Source organism: Monodelphis domestica, chromosome 1 (genome assembly GCF_027887165.1).
Source record: "Monodelphis domestica isolate mMonDom1 chromosome 1, mMonDom1.pri, whole genome shotgun sequence".
NCBI lineage: Eukaryota > Metazoa > Chordata > Mammalia > Didelphimorphia > Didelphidae > Monodelphis > Monodelphis domestica.
Genome location: NC_077227.1, coordinates 525,986,990 through 526,001,926, shown reverse-complemented (window position 1 = coordinate 526,001,926; position 14,937 = coordinate 525,986,990).

Here is a 14,937-nt window from a genome sequence, read left to right as displayed (position 1 = left end):
GGAAAGGAAAGGAAAGGAAAGGAAAGGAAAGGAAAGGAAAGGAAAGGAAAGGAAAGGAAAGGAAAGGAAAGGAAAGGAAAGGAAAGGAAAGGAAAGGAAAGGAAAGGAAAGGAAAGGAAAGGAAAGGAAAGGAAAGGAAAGGAAAGGAAAGGAAAGGAAAGGAAAGGAAAGGAAAGGAAAGGAAAGGAAAGGAAAGGAAAGGAAAGGAAAGGAAAGGAAAGGAAAGGAAAGGAAAGAAATTGTGGGATAGGACTATCAGGCTTTACAAAAATGCTAAACCCTCACCTTTCCAAAAAAGTTTTTCAGTCCTGCAGAAATTTTTCCAAATCCTACTCCAAGTGGCTACTCCACTGGCCACTGCATTCTTCTACTTTAATTCAGAATCCCAGCCTTTGATTTAGAATTCCCTCCAGGCTGAGCCCTCTGACTTCATTGAATTGATGCCACTTTCTCCACCCTTTCTTTGTCTTCACCTTGAGTTTTTTCTCCTGTCTGCTCCTGCTGACTGTCCCATTTCCCGATTTCCCCAGGTGTTTATTCCAATACTCCAACCTTCTGGAGGCATCTGCTCCATTTCTGTTAAGAACATACTTTTCATCAGCTCTTTGATGCCCTCTGCTGTCTGAAGTGACTTCTAGGTTCTTTAAAGAGACATCTAAACTCTCAGCCCTGGTTCCTCCCATAATTTGGTCTTATCTTCTTCCCTGAAGCTTTATTTTGAACCAGATAAATAACTCTTAATTCATTGTTAGAGGACTCAATACTTCAAATATGTAATTGAATCATTCCTAATGAATTAGTCTTCCTTTAGATCAGTGGGCCACACGGATTCATCAGAGGAAGATGACAAAGTTAACCAGGAAGGTTGAATCTATATTGGATAAAGAGCAAAATTAGTTTTTCAAGGTCCCAAATAACATTCTCTTTGTCTTTCTTCTCTTCAAATGATGTTCCAACACAAAGCCCTTTAAGTATCAGAGTACAGTTTCAAAATACTACTCATGTTCCTGCTCAGAATATCAAAATCCAGTTTCCTTTTACTTTCTGTGAGAAGAAAAGAATTTTTTAACAATATACATGAGTGAAATATAAATTTTCTAATGTATAGAAATGTCAAAGGTTTTTCACAATTTAAAATGAAACCTGGGAAACAGGTCACACATGCAAATATGCTAGAGCCTATACAATAGGCAAAAAAGCTTCTTGATATATAGCAGATAGACTAAAGACCTCAGATCCAAGAAAACCTGCCTTTGATACGTTTGAGCAATGTGACCCAAAGCAAGCCATTTAGCTTCTCACTTCCAAGTCAGATCTCTATGACTCTAAACTGCAAAGTAGGGACCCATCTTATTGGCAGAGAATATCCATATCAATACTGAGAATTATTTATGCCAATGAAATCACAGATTCAGTTATTTCTTCATCCCCACTAATGCTTGTGCCTTCCCACTGAGATATTCTCCAATTGCTTATATCTTGATTGTGCACAGTTGTTTGTATGATGCCTTTGGAATTAGATGGTGAACTCTTTGAGGGGACAAGCTTTTTTTTTTTTACTTTTATATTTCTATTTTTTAATACAGGGCTTGGCACATAGTAGGTGTTTAATAAATGCTATTGTTTTGACTGGAAGATCATTGTTGGAAGAGAGCTGAGGTAATATATAGCATAACCTCTTTATTTTACAAATGAGGAAAATGAGGGCCAATTAGGTTATGCACTTGCCTGATATGACAGGAAATAAGTAGCAGAAGTAAAATCTGAACCCAGATTTCTTGGCCCCAGCTCCAGCACTCTTTCAATTATATTGCATTATTTCTGATCCCCTCTGGTAATAAAATCCTGCATAGAGCTATTTGCTCTATGCCAAAAGTCATACTACCTCCTATCCTGGAAATTACAGTGGACATAGGGTCAGAAGATATCCTGATATCAAATCCTGAATCTAATGTCATTAACTGATAAACCACTAGTAAGTCATTTACTTCCACGAGCCAATCTCCTCCTCTACAAATGGATATTATGACTCTCACTATCAACTCCCAAGGTAGATGGACAAAAAAGATTTTGTAGGCTTTGAAGTGCTTATATAATTGTAAGTCATAGGGACATTATTAATGCTACATGATAGCCCAGTTGGAGTAATAAAAACTTATTAAGGTCAACTTTATGATGATATTTAGACAGATATAAGACCCTAGAGATATTTAACAAGCATGAAAACTGCTTGCCATAACAGCAAAAATTGAACTGTGAGACATCCACCTGAAGGGCAATGGCTGGCCAGACTACTCATAAATAATATGGGATCAAAAATTAAGAAAAGGAATGATCTAATAAGACTTTGACAAGAATAAGTCATCACCAGGATTACACAAAATGTTGAGTATGGGGTACAAGAGGAGTCAAGCTAAGGAAACAAGCATTTGTTTGTTAAGCACTTATATTTGCCAAAAACTAGGCTGAGATGAGGAAATACAAAGAGTCCACATTCATATGGAAGAAACAATATTCTAATAGCTGAATACATAGAAGATACGAGCAGGGTAAATTGGAAGTCATCTCAAAGAGAAGGCATAATTTTTGAGTGAAACTGGAAAGGTTTGTGGAAAATAAGATTTGAACTGATATTTGAAGAAAGCCAAGATGCAGAGAGAAGGAAAAAGAGCATCCCAGGGTTTGGGGGAAGACACTGAGAAAGATCTGTACACAGATCTGTACACTGCCACCATTCCAGACACTGTTGTGGGCATGTACTGGTATATTTTTTTTGGTGGAGTGTTCATGTTTTGAAATATAGCAAGTGACTCATTACTCTTTGATGGGGGTTGAGGGAATGGGGATGGGGAGACTTTGTGTAGCTATTAATAATGAAATAGCAAATCAATGTCCTGAGCCAGACAGGTAGGCCAATGCTAGGGGGAACATGCTGTATCCACTGCTAATAACTCAAGAAAACCGAGACCCCTACAAATTTCATCAAGCCTGACTGAAGGTATTCAAAGCCACACATCAGGGACTCCATCTATTCAAATGCCTCAAACAGTTAGCTGGTGAACTAATCACATGCCTGTAGGAGCTACAATGAGTTGAATGTGGCTTGCACACTCTAGAATTTTGCTGAAACATTAGTTAAGCAAATGTTACCCTGCTATGGAGGGGATACCACAGGGCCTGACAGCTAATCAAATTGAAAATGCTTCCAGTAGAGGTCTAATGAAGGAATCTATTGTCTGAGGACCAACTAAACTAGTTTCAGAAAAAAGAATTTCATGAGAAAATTAGACAACACACCATAAATAATTGTATCCACAGGAACTCATGAAACTCATCTATAAAGCCATGGACAGTAGGACAACATCTGAAAAGAAAATAGCCATACCAAGAAGCTAATTCATCTTTTGAAATATGAAAGTAATTATTACAGGATATCACTGAAGAATACCACCCAGGTTGCAAGGAAGATTTAGCATATTTTAGTCAAATGATTAAAAGAATGAATGGTATTTTTGAAGGGTTTTTTCCCCCCTTAATTCTACCCATTCACCCCCTTCCAACAGAACAATAATGCTAAATAGAATAAAATGGGCAACTGAGACAAAGTAGATCCATAGCACAGTGGATAGAGTACTAGGCCTCAAGTCAGGAAGAACCATTTTCCTGAGTTCAAATCTGGCCCTAGACACTTAGCTGTATGATCCTGGGCAAGTTAGTTTACTTTGTTTGCCACAATTCATCATCTATAAAATGAGTTGGGAAAGGCAATAGTAAATAATTATAATATCTTGGCCAAGAAAATCCCAAATGGGGTCATGAAGAGTCATACACAACTGAAACTAAAAAACAATAAATAACAAAACAGAATCTCATGATTATTTGTGTATATTTTGTATCTCTGGGTTAGAGTAGAAAATGTGTTGGATTTTTAGTCAGAAGATCTGGGTTCAAATTCCACTTCTGCTATTTACTAGCTATCTGTCCTTGTGCACACAGTGTATCAATGGAAAGAGCAATGTCTATGGAATCTGAGATCCTAGCACAGAATTGTATTGCTGAAACATACCGTGTTTTTGACTCTATACAAATCTCTGGCCTTCAGTTTGATCAGCCATAAAATAAGGAGGGCCCTCTAGATGACATCTGAGGTTGCTCATTTAATGTCTATGATCTTATGCTATTTCTAAACCACAACTTCTTCATCTTCACTTTTAAAAGGACTATAACTTACACCTCTAATTTATGATTCAATGAATCTAACTCTTGAGACTGAGCCTTCTCAGTGCCATATACACAGGCTCAGACCATATAATCTGCTAGTGCTTCCATGCTCAAAGCTCGGTGATGAGTCTCTAAAATTTCAGCACTATATAGCAGCTTTTGAACTGTATCCTTTAGAAAAATATTGGCTAGTATTTCACCTGGCATTAGTAAATATCTGAGAAAGAAAAGAAGAAATCCTGTTCCTTGTTAGAAAAAAAGGAAAATTTCTATATTATATGTTATGCTATACTTTATTATGCTTTGCTGTATACTATATAATATAGTAAATCATATATATATACACACACATATATATATATTGCATGCTATACTAGAGTATAGCATAGCCAAACATAGGTTAGGATAGGATAGGATTGTATAATATAACATAGCATAGATTATATACTATAATCAATATGTAAAGCATATATCACATATAACATATACTTTAGAGTGTATACCATGTTATATATTATATGCAATATACTATGCTATATAATGTTATACTATGTATGTGTTATACTTTATTATGCTGTGTATATATAGCATATAACATAGTCTACATAGTATGTATATTTATAGTATATACTGTGGTACATATTGTTATGGGATTCAGATGTGTACCCCTGGGGTTCCAGAAGGATACTTTTTGCAAGAATGCAAGACTCCAAAACTTAGCTTAAAAACAAAAAGAGAAATTTATTAATTTAAGGAAATAATGTTGGGAATGGCCAGAAGGATAGCAAGGTGGAACAACAAGATGGAAGGCTGCTCCCAGAACTCATCAATTCTGGGGATTTTATACTCTTGCGACAAATGCTGTGTCATAGTGTGGACATGACTCTAGAGTCGTCGTCACTCAGGCATTTGGTGGGGTGGGGTGGTCATCTGACTGGGGTCTGCCTGGAGACATAGGGAATGACCCTCATAAAGATTCCTTAGTTTTAGGGAACAGACAGATGTCTGAGATGTAGCCTGATAGGATAGAGGTGTAGCCTGGAGGTGCATCTCTCTGTCCATCTTAAATCTAAAGGAGGATCAAAGGAGGACAATCGTGTCAGGGTCCTATAGGGGTCACTAGATGTTTTAGGCTAAGAGTCACGAGGATGTAAGGGAGCAAAGGAATTTCCCTGATAATAGTTCGCCTGCGTTTCTGGGGTACAGTGCCCGTGCCACATACTATATATTATATACCATTCCATACCATATTCTGGGTTATATTATAGATTGTCAGTGACCTAGATATTCTCAGCAATACAGTGATCTAAGATAATCTCAGAAGTTCATGATGAAAAATGTCTTCAGAAAAAGAACTGATGGAATCTGAAAACAGAATGAAACATTCCATTCCATTTTCTTTCTCCTTCTCCTTCTCCTCCTTCTCTTCCTCCCCCTCCTTCACCTTCGCCTCCTCCACCTTCTCCTCCTCCTTCTCCTTCTTTTCCTTATTCTCCTCAGCCTTCTTCTCCTCCTTCTTCTTTCTCATTCTTGTTGTTGTTGTTGTTGTTGTTGTTGTTGTTGTTGTTGTTGTTGTTGTTGTTGTTGTTGTTCTTCTTCTTCTTCTTCTTCTTCTTCTTCTTCTTCTTCTTCTTCTTCTTCTTCTTCTTCTTCCTCCTCCTCCTTCTTCCTTTTTTTCTGAAACTCCCTCAAATAATGTAACTCAGCAACTGCTCTATAACTTACTTTCGGTAACTATCTTTAGGTAGTTTTCTAAAGTATGTAAAGGTTAGGCAACTTGACCAAGATCATAATGCTATCAATTTGTAGGTTTCAAAAGCAAATTTTTTGTCCTTGATTTGGTTTCAAAGCCAGATGTCTACCCCTATCATGATGCTTCTCCAAAGGAAAGCAAAATGTAAGGTAATTTGTGGAAGGACAAACACTATCCATTGAAAGGATAATAGAAGGCTTAGTGGAGAAAGTGATATGTCTTAGGTGCCTTGCAGGAAGATAAGGATTGCAAAATGTGGGAGACACAAATGTAGTACATTTTAAGAATGGGGATAAGACTGTGTGAATCACTAAGCTCTTACTATTATTTCATATCACTATTGTGAATTTTTTCTTTTATTACTTTCATTTCTATATGTTACATGAAATTAGTTATTTCTTTTTCTTTGAAATTCTTACCTCTGTAACTATACTTGGATCATAGGATGAGAGGATTTATAGCCAGAAAGGATCTTAGAACTCATCCAATCCACCTTTTGCTGATGATAAAACTGAGAAACAGAGAGAAAATAAATTGTCCAAAGTCATAATATTCACTAAAAAGAAATAGGATTTGGCCCTATGATCTTTGATTCCATTTTTAGTGTCCTTTTTTCTACATTATTGTAGAATATTTAGAATATATAGCATTATTATCCCCTTGTTAATAGACTATTATGATTATTTTATAAAGATAATATATTCAATGATGAAACCAAAGTAATTTTAACACAGAGAGAGTATGCTATCATTAACTGAGACTTTCCTTTTTTAACCTATTTGATCCTACATAAATATATTAATTTTTTCATGTAGCTCAAGTAAAAATTGATGTTGATACTCTGGTTATTATTTCCTGTATTTTTCATAAACGTTTCTTTGCATGGTTTGATATATTATTTAATTGATTATCTAGAATTCAAGAAAATGTTAATAATGTGGAATAACTTAGGTGTGTGTGTGTGTGTGTGTGTGTGTGTGTGTGTGTGTGTGTGTGTTTGTGTAGGGGCAGCTAGGTGGCTCAGTGGATGCAATGCCAGGGCTATAGACAGAAGGTCCTGGCCCCCACCCCCAAAAAAAGGCACTTCTTTATTTGTATTCCTAGTGATCCTGGGCAAGTTACTTTAAATCCATTGCCTAGCTGTAATTGCTTTTCTGCTTTAGAACCAGTGCATAGTATAGATTCTAAAATGAAAGACAAAGGTTTGGGGAAAAAAAACAACATGCCTGTGTGTATATGTGTATGAATATATGTGTGTGTATACATCATTTCCTCAACCTAACTGTTAAATACTTATCAACACATCATTGTATTATTCTATAAATACTATTTCAGCACAGCAGGAGGACAGTGAAAGGTACAGCTAAGGAAGTAATGAAATCACTAAAAATGGAAGCCTGTTGATTGGATATTCATAATAAAATAATAATAATTACAATAATAACTACCATTTATAAAGCACTTAAATTTTGCGAAGTTCTCTATATTTATAATCATTTGAATGTCACAATATCCCTGACTATAGCTCTATTCTTTCAGTTTTTAAGACCAAAAAGTCTAATATTATTTCCTATTTTAATAATAGAGTATTGCTTGCTTATCTTTCTGTCTAAAAGAAGCAAATATTGCTCAACTACAGCTGATCCTTACATTATGTGAGATATGTATACCTTGCAGAGGCTTTTGTAGACTGATTCTTTTTGAAGAGGCATTACTAACAAACTCTTACTTTAAGTATATTCTTTAGAGGGACCTTAGATGGCATAGCATAATAGAAAGAATATATTTCAAGTGAAAAGATTTGAGTTTTAAGTGGGAGTATTCTAGCAAATATTTAATAACTGAATCTCAAAAAACTAGATGCAACACATTATTAAGTTTAATATGAATTATTTATATTTTCTTCATCACTTCCCAAGCCCTCATTTGTAGCTCATTGATTTCTAGGATACAGGAACTGACACTGAAAATTTAACAATCAGATCTCACTCTTCCATTGGAGCTGACTCCAACAGACCCTTTATTTGAATTCTGACTCTGCCACTGAGTACTTGTACTCACTACTTGGATAAGTCTGAGTATAACCATGCATTAATTTCCTAATGTGGAAAATGGAAGTGACTGGTCTAGATGACCTTTGCTCTCCAGATCTATAAGTTTTGTATATCATTCAGCCAGCCCTGAATATATCTGTTTTAGAAATAGTTTTTTTATGTATTATTAGATTTGCTTAAAGTAAGATGCTGCTATGTTCTCAGTCTTATCTAGTTGAAATTCATATTCAACGTTCAAAGGTAAATGTTAAATATTGAAACATTAAAAAGTTAAGCAATGAAACAAATACAGGTGCTAAGCCGTGAACCATATTAATAAATTCAGCACAGGGTTAAAAGGAGAAGCCCAATCAACTCTACCATCTCTCCTTTCTACTTAAAAAAAAAATCTTCCAAGTGCACAGAATTGAAATATAACTCTATTAAATCTTCAGACACAGGCTGCTAACCAGCTGTATATAATTTTATGGTTTTTTTTTTTAACTTTCATGTGGAGAGGCTTATAACTCTTGTCCCCTACTTGTCGTTTAGTGTAAATGTGGAATCTGTGGAATTATAAGTTCCAAGCCCAACCTTATATGCACAACTCTGCTGGAATGATGGCATTGCAGACCTTTTCCTTTACATAAATGTAGTCACAAGAAGCAGAATTACTGTGATCAAGTACATAAAGTTTTGATGTAGAGGGATTGATCCTTTGCTCCCATCAACTTGAGTATCTCTCCTCTTATAGTGTATCACTACAGACCATGCTTTTCAGTGACTGGAACTGATCCCAAGATGATTGCTTGACTCCCTCTACACTGACCTATTAAGAAAAGGATCTTTTTTCCTTAAGTCTTCTTTTCCATTTTTTTGATTTGCATATTTCTTCTGGAATACCATACGCATATGGAAAAAGACAGATTTGTCAATACCTCTACCACACCCCCAACCACCCAGGGACAGTTGATATCAACTTGAAGAAGAAGCATAAAACAGAGAAAGACATATGCTTACATTCAACTGCAAAAGAAAACACTCGAAAGTGAATTTTCCCACTCTAAGTGATAACAGCTGCTATAGCAGTAATCGATTTTCCATAGAAGTCCAAGCATGTATTTCCTTACTCAGCCTAAAAGTAAGGCCCATGAATTTTTTCTAAGCCCCAGTTTCTGGGTAGAAAAGGGGTGATTTAGATACTGCATGGAACATGATAGAAGAATCAAGCTTTATCATCAGAGAAGAAAGATTTTCTTGGCAAGAATAGAGTTGGATGTGGCCTTGAATCCAAGGTTCAAGAGTTCCTAGATAATGGTCTTTAAAAGAGGAAAAAGAGTAAGTTTTATAAGTAACGTATTTCTTGGAGACAATGAAAAATCACCTATAGGCTCACGTGCTCCCTCTGACTACAACAGCACTGAAATGGCCTCAAGAGTTTGAAAACCAAGTAATGTAAACCTTGTAATGTCTTAATGCTACAGTGATTTAGAGAGTGTAAATTTGATGGGAATAGGGCATAGTTTGTTTATCGGCTTCAGGATGTGTTTGCCTTGGGGAGTGTGGGGATTTTATGGGACGTCTAAGTGCTTTATTTTCTCTCTATATTCCATCTATGTGCTCCTGTGAGTCTTTAGTATCTAGGTGTAATATTTCTATAGGGTGAGATAAGGGCTAGTCCATACCCAGTTCTATTATCTTAACCTTGAATGTTTTTTAGGGGGCTAAGGTCACAGTTACACACATTAAAAGAAGTCTAGATCTAAGCTATGACTAAGATAAATGATAGATAGATAGATAGATAGATAGATAGATAGATAGATAGATAGATAGATAGACAGACAGACAGACAGACAGACAGATAGACAGATAGATAGTCTGGCACTTTTTCCAAGATAAAGCTCTAGGTGGGGATAAAATTGCATACTTTGGTCAGCTTGCAGCATTATATCTAATCTGTATAAACTCAGACAATGGGGAACCCCAGACTATGGGTTTCCACATTTTAGAGTGAGATATTTCAGAGATCATCAACTGTAGTTTATTTTACAGATGAGAATATGATGCCAAGAAATTGGCTTGCCCAAAATGATTATAGGAATGAACCGAGGATCCAAATTCTCTAATTCCTGTATCAATATTTCTTATACTCTACCACACATCTTCTTGCCATTCCAGTGTTGCCAAGTAGAAATGTGGAAAAGGATATTGGCCAAAATAGCAAAATATATAGAATGCACTCCCTCTCCCCATTTTCCCTTTCCTTTTCTTCAAATATTAAATGAGCAACTTGTCATAGAGATGTTTCAGAACCAAGTTTCTGGACTCTAGAGAGCTGAATGTTAAATTTCTAATGTTGAAGATTTATACCCCAGAAATTGGCAAATGCTACAAATTAGGATTTATTATTTTGCTGTCTATCAAGACTTAGGAAAGTGGTTGAGAAAAACATTAATAATACAGATTAAACATAAAGTATGTTTTTTTTTTTTCTAAGAGCTAACTTTAAATATTTACAAGTACACATGCTTGTGTGTAAAAGGTATTTTGGGGAATGAATGCAAAAATACAGTACCTTCTCAGACTTTAAAAAGTTATCAGGTAATGGACTTCTCTATTAGTGGCAATGCAATGTCCCTGAACAATCTGCAGGGATCTAAAAAAACACTATCCACAAGCAGAGGATAAACTATGGGAGTAAAAACACCGAGGAAAAGCAACTGCTTGACTACAGGGGGGAAGGGGATACTACTGAGGAGAGACTCCAATTGAACACTCTAATGCAAATACCAACAACATGGAAATGGGTTCAAACCAAGAACACAAGTGATACCCAGTGGAATTGCCCCTGGACTATGGGAGAGGTGGTGGGAAGGGGGTGAGGGGGAGGAAAAGAAAATGATCTTTGTTTCCAATGAATAATGTTTGGAAATGACCAAATAAAATAATGTTTAAAGTGAAAAAAAGTTATAATTTAGACTAAAAAATAAGACCCCTAAAACAATAAAAATAAAGAAATATCTTCAGTGTTTTTAGAGAGGTAAGAGTCACTAAATGAATTTTAGATGGGGGTGGGGAGAGAAGAAATCAAAGGTATAGTTTGAGATTTGAACATGAATTTTAATTTAAGGATTTTAATTCCTAGAACTGTGGAAGTGCTTTGGAGAGGGAGTTTCAAGTGAAAAGTAGGTATACCAATAAATAAATAAATAAAGGTACTGAGGCAGAAAAGTGTTGGGACATACTCAATCTAAACTAAGTATTTCAGTTCTGTTAGCATATATGCTATAAGTCAAATGGAGTTAAACAATAGTAGAATGATCAACTAAATTGTGGTATATAATATACCAATAAGAATGAGGGCTATAAACACAGCTAGAAAGGTGGTTTGCAAAATGATGCAAACCCCCCAAAAAGGGAGGAGGGGAACAAAGCAACAACAGGGAACAGTGTACATTCTAAATATAATAACATGAGGGGAAATGAATTAGAATTAATGCATACAAATCCTTATGAAGTATTTTTAAATTGTTTTAGTTTTGGCCCTAGCTATCCTTTCCTTTCCTGTCCTCCTTTCTCTTAACTCATCCTTACTTCTCTTATACCATCTGTGCTCCAAGGAGACTCTCAATTCCTCATTTATCCCATTCCCCTTCCCCCTTGTTCCTTTTTATTTTAAAAAGATTTTTTGGGGCAGCTGGGTAGCTCAGTGGATTGAGGGCCACGCCTACAGATGGGAGGTCCTAGGTTCAAATCTGGCCTCAGCCACTTCCTAGCTGTGTGACCCTGGGCAAGTCACTTAAGCCCCATTGCCTAGCCCTTACCACTCTTCTGCCTTGGAGCCAATACACAGTATTGATTCCAAGATGGAAGGTAAGGGTTAAAAAAAAAAAAAGACTTTCACCCTTCTAATTGTTCTAATTGTAGATGTTCTCCTCTTTATCCCAAGTCTGATGAGAGTACATATTAACACTTACAGCTCTCCACCTCCTCCTCCTCTACTTTCTGGCAGTTCCTCCACTTATTCCTCCTCCATCTCATGAAGTATTAGAAGAAATGACTAAAAATCACTGAGTTGAAGTTAAAATATAAATACTTTAATAACAAGTTTAATTCACTAAATTGATATTTCACAGAATCACCAGATTTAAGGATTGGAAAAAGCCTTGATAGCCATCTAGTCTAGCCATGTACCTAAAGAAACTCCACTATAATATATCTAACAAGTAGTCTTTCAGCCTCTGTTGAAGACCTTTAGGAAAGTGGAATCTATCACTTCTTGAAATAACCATTTCACTTTTGAATAGCTCTAATTTTTATCTAAAATTGGATTCTTTAAAACTTAAACCAAATACTCTTGGTTCTTGAATGTTGATATTCTTGACAGTGATGGGAAAATTTCAAAGAGTTGTTGATGAGAGGGATAATGAGTTCAGTTTTAGATATATTGAGTTTAAGATGTCTTCAGGACATCCAATCTGAGATGTCAAATAGGCAGTTGGAGATGTGAGACTAAAGGTCAGCAGAAAGGTTGAGGTTGGATAATCTGATTTCAGAATAATCAGCCTAAATATAAAAATTGAATCCATGGCAACTGATGAAATAGTCAATTGAGAAAGCACTGAGGAAAGAGAAAAAGGCCCAGCAGAGTACCCTGGCAGAAACCCATGGGATTAGTGGAATTGATCTTAATGAAGATGAGGTTAAAGGGAATGAAAAGGAATGGGCAAATAGATAGTAGGTGACCCAGGATAGAATCTTCTCCACTCTCTAGTCCATCTTCCACACACTTGTCAAATGAATACTGCTGAAAAATGGGTTTGGCCTTGCTATTCAGTGACTCCTCCCTATTACATCCAGGACAATTTCCTAGCCTGGCATCAAAGTCCTTCAAAATATGATTTCCCCCTCCTTTCCAGATTTATTTCATTTCTTCCTCTTGCTAGTTAAATTCTGGTCAAACTAAATTTCTCTCTTCTGGAAAAATTCATACTATCTTTTACACATGCTGTCCTCAAATGCCTGAAATGCAGTCCCTCAGCTCTGCTTCTGAGTTTTGATTACAATTACTCCATGCCACACTCACCTAAAAGGTGCTGCTCTCTGATGCTCTGTCAGCACTGCATAGCAACTCTACTTCTCAATCCCATCTCCCAACATGGTTGCTACAGATCTGTCGTCATTTTTTCAAGGTCAAAAGCATAAAAATTGGGAAATTCAAAGCTTGTTTGCCTGTGTGCAAAGATTTCTGATCCACCATAATAGCACTAAGGCAGAGAAGACCTACATAGAGACAAGAGTTATAAGTAAAATGAACATTGACTTTTCAAAATAAGGAAGGAGTGGCTAGAAAAAAGGAAGAAAATATTAGATGTCATAACTGAATGTCAAAAACAAATACTTTTCTCTCTGAGATTCAGTTTCCTCACACTAAAAATGAAGGAGTTAGACTCAATGTTCTCTAAAGTCTCAATTATTCTACAATAAATTAGTAAGTAATTAGTATTCTTTTTAAAAAAATAACTATAAAGTCTCCTCAATAAGATCCATTATCACTCAAAAGGGATCAGGCTAAGAATTCATGGACAAAAACTAAGTGAATAAAAAAAAGAATTTTGGCTATATTATGTGATGCAAACCACTGAGTAGTCCATTAGTACCAACATCTTAGATATCCTAACATATAATAATAATAATAATAATAACAAATCACAAAAATAGATGATGATAAAATGAACATGCATATAGCACAATTTTACAGAGCACTTCATATACATCATTTCCGGTGATCATCACAACAATGTCGTGAGATAGAAGCTATTATTATCTTCCATTTAGTAAAGGATTAAAATGAGTCTGAGAGAGGTTAAAGATTTGCCCAGCTTCACAGAGCTGCTAAATGTCAAAGAAATTTCTTATGAATTCCAACAATAACACTCTATCCACCATATCACCTAAAGAATAAATGAAAAAGCACTGTTCTAGATGTTGGGGATAGAGATTCAAAAGTGAAAGCCCTCAAAGAGGCTTTGTTGTCACAGTGGGAGACTACCAATATAGGAGAGCAATGACCAAGGAACAGAATTTTCATCTGAAGAGCTGATAGTCACACTCTTTCCAGTAGGAATTAAGAGTATTTATTTCTTTTTTTTTTTTTCAAATAAAGGTATAGAAAATGGATTGGGATAGATTTACACATGTGGGGTAGAAAAGATGGCAGGCTATCTCTGCAGAGGCATCATGTTCTATGGAACTCAAACCAAACAGAACTGCAGAGAGTTAGCTGGAAAGTCCAGATTCCCTCCCTCTAGAAATGAAAGATTTAGGAGTTTAGTGCTCCGCCTTCTAACTCTAATTAGAGGATAGAGGAGGCTGAGGGAGTAACAAAGGTACTGAGTATTCAAAGCTGAGTTAACAACATATTGATGAGATTTCAGATAATCAGTTTATTCTGGAAGGGTCATCATATTTCCTGGATTTCAAACTATTTTTCTAATGGAAGCCAAATGTGGGTGGCTGCAGATGGGAAATGAATTATACTCACTCAGAATTACATAGGAGATTAGGCTGAATTACACTGAAGAAGTTTCACAGTAATCTGGGGAAAGAGCCCAAGGCAATTGAATCTCACTATGATACTAAGTGTGTGTCCATGAACAAATTATGTTTCTGAATCTCTATTTCTTCATCAGCAAAGCAGAAATAATTATATTTGTATGTAAAGTGTTTATTAATCTTAAATCACTGTTTAAAAATGTTAGCTATTATTATTGCTTGTCAAACTATTATTAGTGACTCAAAGCTTAACCTTGTTACCAAAGCCCCCATTTTTAACACGAATATTATTCTAGAGATTTTGTAAAGCTTTCAAATGAGTAGTACCATACATGTAGAAGAATCAAAATTATCTGAAATGGCGATCCCAATGCA